The 7,149-nt window shown below is 45.4% G+C and overlaps 1 long non-coding RNA gene across 1 annotated transcript; it reads right to left on the bottom strand.

Moving 5' to 3' along the window:
• Window positions 1–6,032: 6,032 nt before the first annotated feature.
• LOC117243893 lies at window positions 6,033–6,943 on the bottom strand. The gene is made up of 2 exons (XR_004495890.1): window positions 6,591–6,943; window positions 6,033–6,157 (listed from the first exon to the last, which is right to left on the bottom strand). It is a non-coding gene; the product is annotated as an uncharacterized LOC117243893 (long non-coding RNA).
• Window positions 6,944–7,149: the final 206 nt, after the last annotated feature.

Below are 7,149 nucleotides of genomic sequence, written 5' to 3'. Positions count from 1 at the left end.
GATGAGATGATTAATAACCTCAGTGTCTTTTTCTTGCTATGGCTATATCAGGGGCCTGAGGTGACTGGTGTGGCTGGAGAGCTTTCCATGTGGCCAGAGATGAACCCTGCATGGATGCTCTGCCCCGACAAGGCCGGTAGGTTATGTGAAATGAGTTGGTTAACACAGCTCCTTGCTATTGCAATGCTTTGTCCATATCACAAAGCCACCACCACCTCTGGCACAAATGAATGCTAGCAGGCTGAAACAGCCTAGAGGCTACTGATTAAAGAGGAAACCTGAACCACTTTGATGGATTTCATCATTACATCCTTTTCTTGCCTCTAGAGATGTTCCAGATCACAAGGCAGGCATGGAGTTCTCACTCCTCCTACCACTGTGGCATCTAATCTGTGAAGACATAAGTCTCCATTTCCATGCCTGTCAGTCCAGCTCATTTCATAAACACTACATTCATTTAAATGCTAAACTGCTGCCCTACAAGAAGTTCAGAAGACATAAACTGTAAGGCACAATGAAAAACAATTCAGTCTCAAGAAGCAAAGTCTGAAGAGGGGCAAAATAGTAGCACACAAATACATAAAATGCATGCATCCTCTGCAAAGAGGAAGGAAATAAACTATTCTTCCTGTTTACTATGAAGACTTAAGTTACTCCACAGTGAGGTGACATACAACAAGCTGCACAGCCACTTCTCACAGCTGAACAGCAGCATTTTTCTGTCTTTTATACAATGGGGAAGCCACCATCAGCTGCTGTCTCACAGAGAGGCAGCAGCAGCTCCTACCTCACTGCAGGCACTGAGCTGCCTGCCTTGGAAAAGGGTGGGAGGGTTACAGCTCCACCATGTCCGTGGGTGTCTGAAAGGAGCCGGGAACCCTTTGCTCACTAAGCAGCTATTCAGTCTCAGCATGAAGCAGGAGTTCCTTCCTCACAGCTGAGGAGCAGTAGCTCTGGTGATGTGACAGCATCCTGGGGCCCTGCCCCTTAGGAGCAGCCAGTCACGGTTGGGAGCCCTCCCCCAGTTTGGGGATGCAGTTGGTATTCTGGAGATCCAGTCTGATGAGCATCCAACTGAGTGGATGGATATATTTAGTCTTAAGGCATGGACTAGATGTCTCCAAAACCCTTTATCTTTAATTATTTAAATGGAAAGGTTGCAATATGCACACTGAAGCCTGAGCTAAGCCTCTTACAAAGGAGTGGGCCAGAGCTCCAGCTGTGTGACCTGCACTGGTGACCAAAGTCAGCAAGAGGGACAAGGTGGCCTTTGAAGATCCTCTAGAAAAAGAGACACTTTTCTCCTGACAGTAGATTTTTAAATAAAACTTGCCTTTCAGAGGGCAGGTTCTTTCTCTCCTGCTGTCGGAAAGATTATGCTTTTGAGTGGTCCTCTTTACTACTCCTTGTTCCTTTATAGGAAATACTGCTCCAGCGTGGCATAAAAAAGGTAGAAAACATTAGGAGAGATGAGGGTGAGGGAAGAAGGGGAAGAAAGTGATTTGATTTAATTAAAATAAAAACAGAAACAAAACAGGTTTCGCTCAGCCACATTCATATTCTCACCCTCACAAGAGCAGCCACCAGGCATCAGGCCAGCATGGTTAAACCATTTAACCAAAAATCCAGGCAACATGAAGTTTGTGCCTAGCTAATGGGTCCAGGATCTGTGTGATGCCATGGGGAACACAAGGGACACCAGCTCTGAAGACCTGGGTTGGGTTACTCTTGGATTGGTGACTATGCTCAGGGTTTGGATATCTTTTTGTAGCTCTTTGGAACTGTCAGTATCTCCACCTGTCTCAGCTCTGGCAGTCATCAGGACTAATCATGTTTCTTTCAGATCTGAATGCCCTGACATGGTCGATGCCCTGTGGTTTTGATGACCTGCTAACCTGGTGACATTAACTCAGGCCACCAACCTTTATATTACACGTCCCTAAACCACTCCCATTCCCCTGCTGGTGAACCTTCCCCTGCCAAGTGACAGAACCAACACTGCAGCAACGGCGAGGAAAATAGGAACAGGGACCTTCTTCCCCCTTCCTTCCAAAGACCAGTGTTGGGTTTGCTTCATGGGCTTCATGATTTGTCCTTTCAGTTCCTGGCAGGGTGTGGGAAGCTGGGGGTGTCCTCAGGACCCTGACAACCCCACAGGCATTTCTGAGCTGTCAGACTCACCCTCTCACTTAATAAGGAGCAACACTGGGCATTCCTCGGATGGCTGAGGCCACTCTCTTAATTCAAGCACTCCTGGCAGCTCCACCACATTGCACAACCATTACCTGCAAAGTTCAGGCCTTGCCAGGTGCTCACAGCTGGCAGCTGAAGTCAAATCCCTGCACACCAGAGGGGACAATGCTGGCAAGTGGTATTTGATCAGTGACACTCTGAAGGGCTTCCAAAGAAGACTCTAATGTTACATTTATGTTACATAACATAAAAGTCACTCTTCGTATTTAGAAATGGTAATTAGAACAGCCTTACAGAAATCGAAATGAGAAACATTAGTGCCTCCTTCAAAGTATAACTGATGCTGATTAATGTAGGAGCCATCTTGACTAGGTGCCTATTTTGATTTAGGCAATTACAAGCTTACTAGTTCAAACCAGTTCACAATGAGAATGTGAATCCAAGATTTACTGACATGCCTCTTTCCTTTCTTCTTGCTGCTATGGCTCTCTTCTTTTGTCTTCATCTTCTCTTCTTTGGGCTTGCCTACAAGAGAAAGGCACACTCATAAAATTACAATCTACTTATAAACCAATAGTTAACTCCGGGCATTCATTTAAAGAGGGGCAGTAGATGGATACTCATGACTTTGATGTACTGAACAACATTATAGTGCAATTTTTTTTGGCAGAGGACTCAGTTTTTAATACCTACATGAACAGAGTAGAAGCAAATACCTTGCACAGAGGCAGCAGTCCCTACTTCTGTCCTGTGAGTGCTGTGGATTGGTCTGTCCTGGTAGAAAAAAGGCTGCAGTGGGCAAGAGCTGCTCCACAGCCTGAGCCAGGGCAGCGACAGGAGCAGTCACCTGGTGTTGTGCTACCTCTGTCCAGCATTTTGTCGCTCCTGCACAGGTCAAGACCATGCCTCCAGCCTTTCTTCCCATTTGGAGGTTACAATCTGCAGAAGGAGCTGCTGGACTCCTTGTTCTGATGTAGGAAAACTTACTGCTTTGCAAGTTCTTCCTGTTCCTAATTGACCTGCTCTAACCTGAAATAAGCCATTTGTATTCCTGCAGAGGAATACCAGGGAGTCCACATGGCCTTCTGCCCAGGTTTAACATAATTTCTTTAAAGCAAACTGCAAATTAATAGTAGTGTAACTTTCCTGTGCAGACAAGCCCTTAATCTAATTGGAACATGGAAAACAGCATTTGGGAAGACAAAGCAGTGAATAAACTTGGAGAGTGAAAGAAGGAGGCAATATAATTTGGAGTCCAGTGGGGATGATAGAGAAATCTGAATCCAGAGAAACAAAAATTATTAAGGTTTTTAAAATCCAAGCTAGCAAGGAATCTAAAGATATGAGAAAATAGAGCCCAACTCAGAAAATTTCAATGTTCAGAGAATTGCCATGTTCTCTCCATTCATTCTTCCACTTGGGACAACAACCCTTGTTATTTTAGTCAAAAAACATTCCCTCTTCCATCCCCTAAAAGTTGGAGTCCACATTCATAGCCTCATTTTCCCCTGTGTCTGATCCTTCCATAACAAGAATAAGAACAAAACTATGCTTATATTTCCTCAGTTCCCACAGAAGCCTGTGACTACTTGATCATGTCACTAAATCATTACAGAAAATAAAAATAGGACTACACTAAAGAAAGAAAAGAGAGAGAGAGAGAGAGGCCTTGAGTGCTGCCTCAGATAAGGACTAGTGTATGTTTGAAGTGACTAAATGTTTTGTGTGTATCACTGCTCTAGAGTAATAGCTTATAAAACTTCCCAATTCTGTCTCTCCTTTCAGCTAAGAGTCTCTGCTTTCTGTAAATAGTCTTTTGTGTTTTTTTTCAGGACAAGATGAGAATTTCTTTGAAGCTGGAAAACAAATTTTAGGCATCTCTTCAGAGAATCATCATAAACCTGCTCTTCACTAGGCTCCCTCCAATCAACCATGTGCACTCTACCTACCAGTCTGGGAGTGTGGAGAGACAAGGGGACCAGCAAGGCTTGGGTGGCAGCACACTGGCCAAAGGACAGAGCAGCTCTTAATCAGATTGCCTTTGAATCTTCACATGAGTTAAAGGCATTATGTGCTAAGATTGAGGATAGAGGTGTACTCAGCAAAGGCAGTGAGAGAACAAAGTGTTGCAGCATAGAGGAGTATTTTGTAAATACTCTGTCAAAAGCTGTCCAGGCACAGTTTAGTAATCCTTGGGTTCAGTGCAGTGGCTTTGCCCTGCACACTAAGATTCTGCCTTTTGAAACCTAAAAATGTCCACGGAAATTTGGGAACTGATCAGATGGTGCATGTGGAAATGATGCTGCTAAAGACAGATCTCTGATATTAATGAGAGATATTCACTGTTGACTAAAGACTGTTTCCAAATCCCTTTGCTAATTTGTGGTTGGACAATGTTAAATTTATATTTTGATTGCCCTGCTATCTTAAAGTATGAAAGACTCACAAAAATGTGCTCTGGGGTCTTAGCCTCATAGGCAGCTGTGTAGAACAAGAAACAAGTCTTCACTACTGCAATTGGAGAATTATGTCCATGGTAGGATTAATTTTTTACCACACTTTGGATGTCTGAGCTACTTTACCATTTATAAAATACCTCCTATCCTTAGGAGTGAGTCCATAGTTGTGTACAATGAGAAATCTGCTTGTTAAGATGGTCAGTAGCGTAGGACCTGTTGATAGTTTCAGAATGGATAAGGAAACTCGTGTACACAAGGTCAGTATCTGTCAGCATTGGGTAAAAACACTCTGAAAGTCAGATATAACTCCATAAACACACTGACTTCACAACACACATACATGGCTTGGTGGCAGAGGGTGACATTGGCTTCCCAAGGCAACATCCTCGAGACTCAGAAAGCTGCATTTCTGGCTGCTTTGGAGCTATCAGTGTTGCCTTTCAGAATGCCTGCCTGAGGGGACTCTGCAGGTGAAGGAATACCAGATTTAGGAATTTGCTGAGATTTAAGAACTGAGTTTTCAAGCACCCAGCAGTGTCAGGTTTTGAGGAGTTTTGGTTGAGCCCATTGGCAAAAAGTTGCTTAATTTAAAGTGAGAAGGGCTTGTCAAGACTCTGGTCTTGACTCAAGTGCTCAGGAGCTTCTCAGCTTCCTCCAGGGAATTGTATCTGAGTCAGCTGTGGGAGAATTAAAAGTGAAACTGAGAATAGTACTGCCTAGTGCAGATGGCAACTTGGAGGGAAAACTGACTTTCCCAAAAACTGACTTCCCTGACTGCAGGATCAGGGTTTAAATTGCTGTGATACTTCCAAAACTTGCACACAAAGGATTAATTCATGTAATTTTCCAGTGCATATGAATTATCACAAACAGTGCCCTTGTTTGTAAAACACTGCAGACCTTGCAGGGATGTAAAGGGAACTGTTGAATTGTTTAGAATTTAGAATTGTCTGCAAAGTTATAAGAAGAAAAGGAATTAAAAAGTATTATTTGAAACTTACTTTCCAAAAAAACAAAATTTGGGCCTACATCCAGTAATAGCTTCTTAAAAAACACAGAAACTTTTTCCTTTTAACTGTCAGGCAGCCCCAATGAAGAAACCTGTGAGCTTTTATATTATATAAATAGGTACACCTGGGGAGGAAATACAAGCATAAATCTTTAACTCTGGAGCTGTAGCTGGCTATAGAAGTATTATGGAAGGTGAAAGCAGAGGACTGGTAAATGTTTAAGACCAGAGTATCAGAGAATTGAGTAGTTTGTCTCTGAGGGGCATGTGCTGCTCATTCAAGGACTTGTTTGGGGATGTTTAAATCGTGGGGCTCAATTTCTGCTATGGGAAGACTGGTTCTAGAGCTCAAATTTTAAGGAAAGCCTGGGCAAAGATGGGCTGTTTAATGCATGAATAGTGTGGAAAAGTTCAGTCTTGTTTTTAACTCCCATGGTGAATCATCCTTCTGGAGAATGCACTTTCCTGTGGTTTTCTTCTTGGAAGAGGCAGGAGCCTGAGGAGGAGAGAAATGGAGGAATAATTGCTGTGTGTGGATCAAGAAGAGTCAAACCCCGTGTCCTTTTCCTGGTGACTTCAGAGCCCGGGCTGTGTCCTGACCCCCCAAGCATGTTTGTCAGTACTTTTACTGACCCAGATTCATGGAAGCAGCTTTACTATTCTCTGTGTCAGCAGGCTGTGATAGGAGGGAATGGGGTTATTTGTATATTTTCTAATGACAGGCTGTTCAGTGCTCACTATTTGACTGATGCTTACAGGCTCAAAGTTCTGATGAATTCAAGGTGGGGCTATATGTGAGCGTCGAGATAGATGACAAAACTGACACTATAAGGAAAATAAGGGTAGCCCTTTGGCATATCAGTATGTTTGATGGCTAAGGGTCTTGGAGAAAGAGATTATGAGTATGTGCAATGCCTAGTGGAACCCACCACCCTGGGATGAGGGGCTCACAGCCATGTGCCGCTGGGTAGTAAGCACAGGGTACGGTCTGAGGCCTGCAGAGCCGCAGGTTGGTGTGTCGGGGCCGGCACTTGGGGCAAGAAGACCGATGTGTTCTGGACCAGCCCCTCCTCCCGCCGCGCCGCCATTACGCGCTGCGCCACTGCCCGCCGAGGGGGGAGCGACAAGATGGCGACGGCGCCCGCCCACGTGACTCAGGGCCCGCCTCCTTCTAGAGGCGTCTCGCCGCGCGCTCGCGCGGGGCGCTCTCGCGAGGGCGGCGAACAAAAGGACAACGCGGCGCAGGTTGTGTGTTGAGGGGGGGAGCGTGATCTCGCGAGAATTCGCCGCCGCTCTCCTCCCGAGAAGAGCCGGGCTGGAGCGGGGGGAGGGGAAACCTCGCGGTAACGCCGGAGACTCCGCGCGGGACCGGCTCCCCAAAGTCTCGCGACACATCTGGGAGCGCTTCCCTCACCGGCCACTGAGCTGCGTGGAGTTCTCGCGACAACTCCGGGAAAGGAGGGCGGGGGGACGGTCGCGTGCGCGCTG

Source organism: Parus major, chromosome 1, assembly GCF_001522545.3.
Source record: "Parus major isolate Abel chromosome 1, Parus_major1.1, whole genome shotgun sequence".
Classification (NCBI taxonomy): Eukaryota; Metazoa; Chordata; class Aves; order Passeriformes; family Paridae; genus Parus; species Parus major.
The sequence above is the reverse complement of the archived record's forward strand: the minus strand, read 5'-3'. Positions and strand labels throughout refer to the sequence as shown.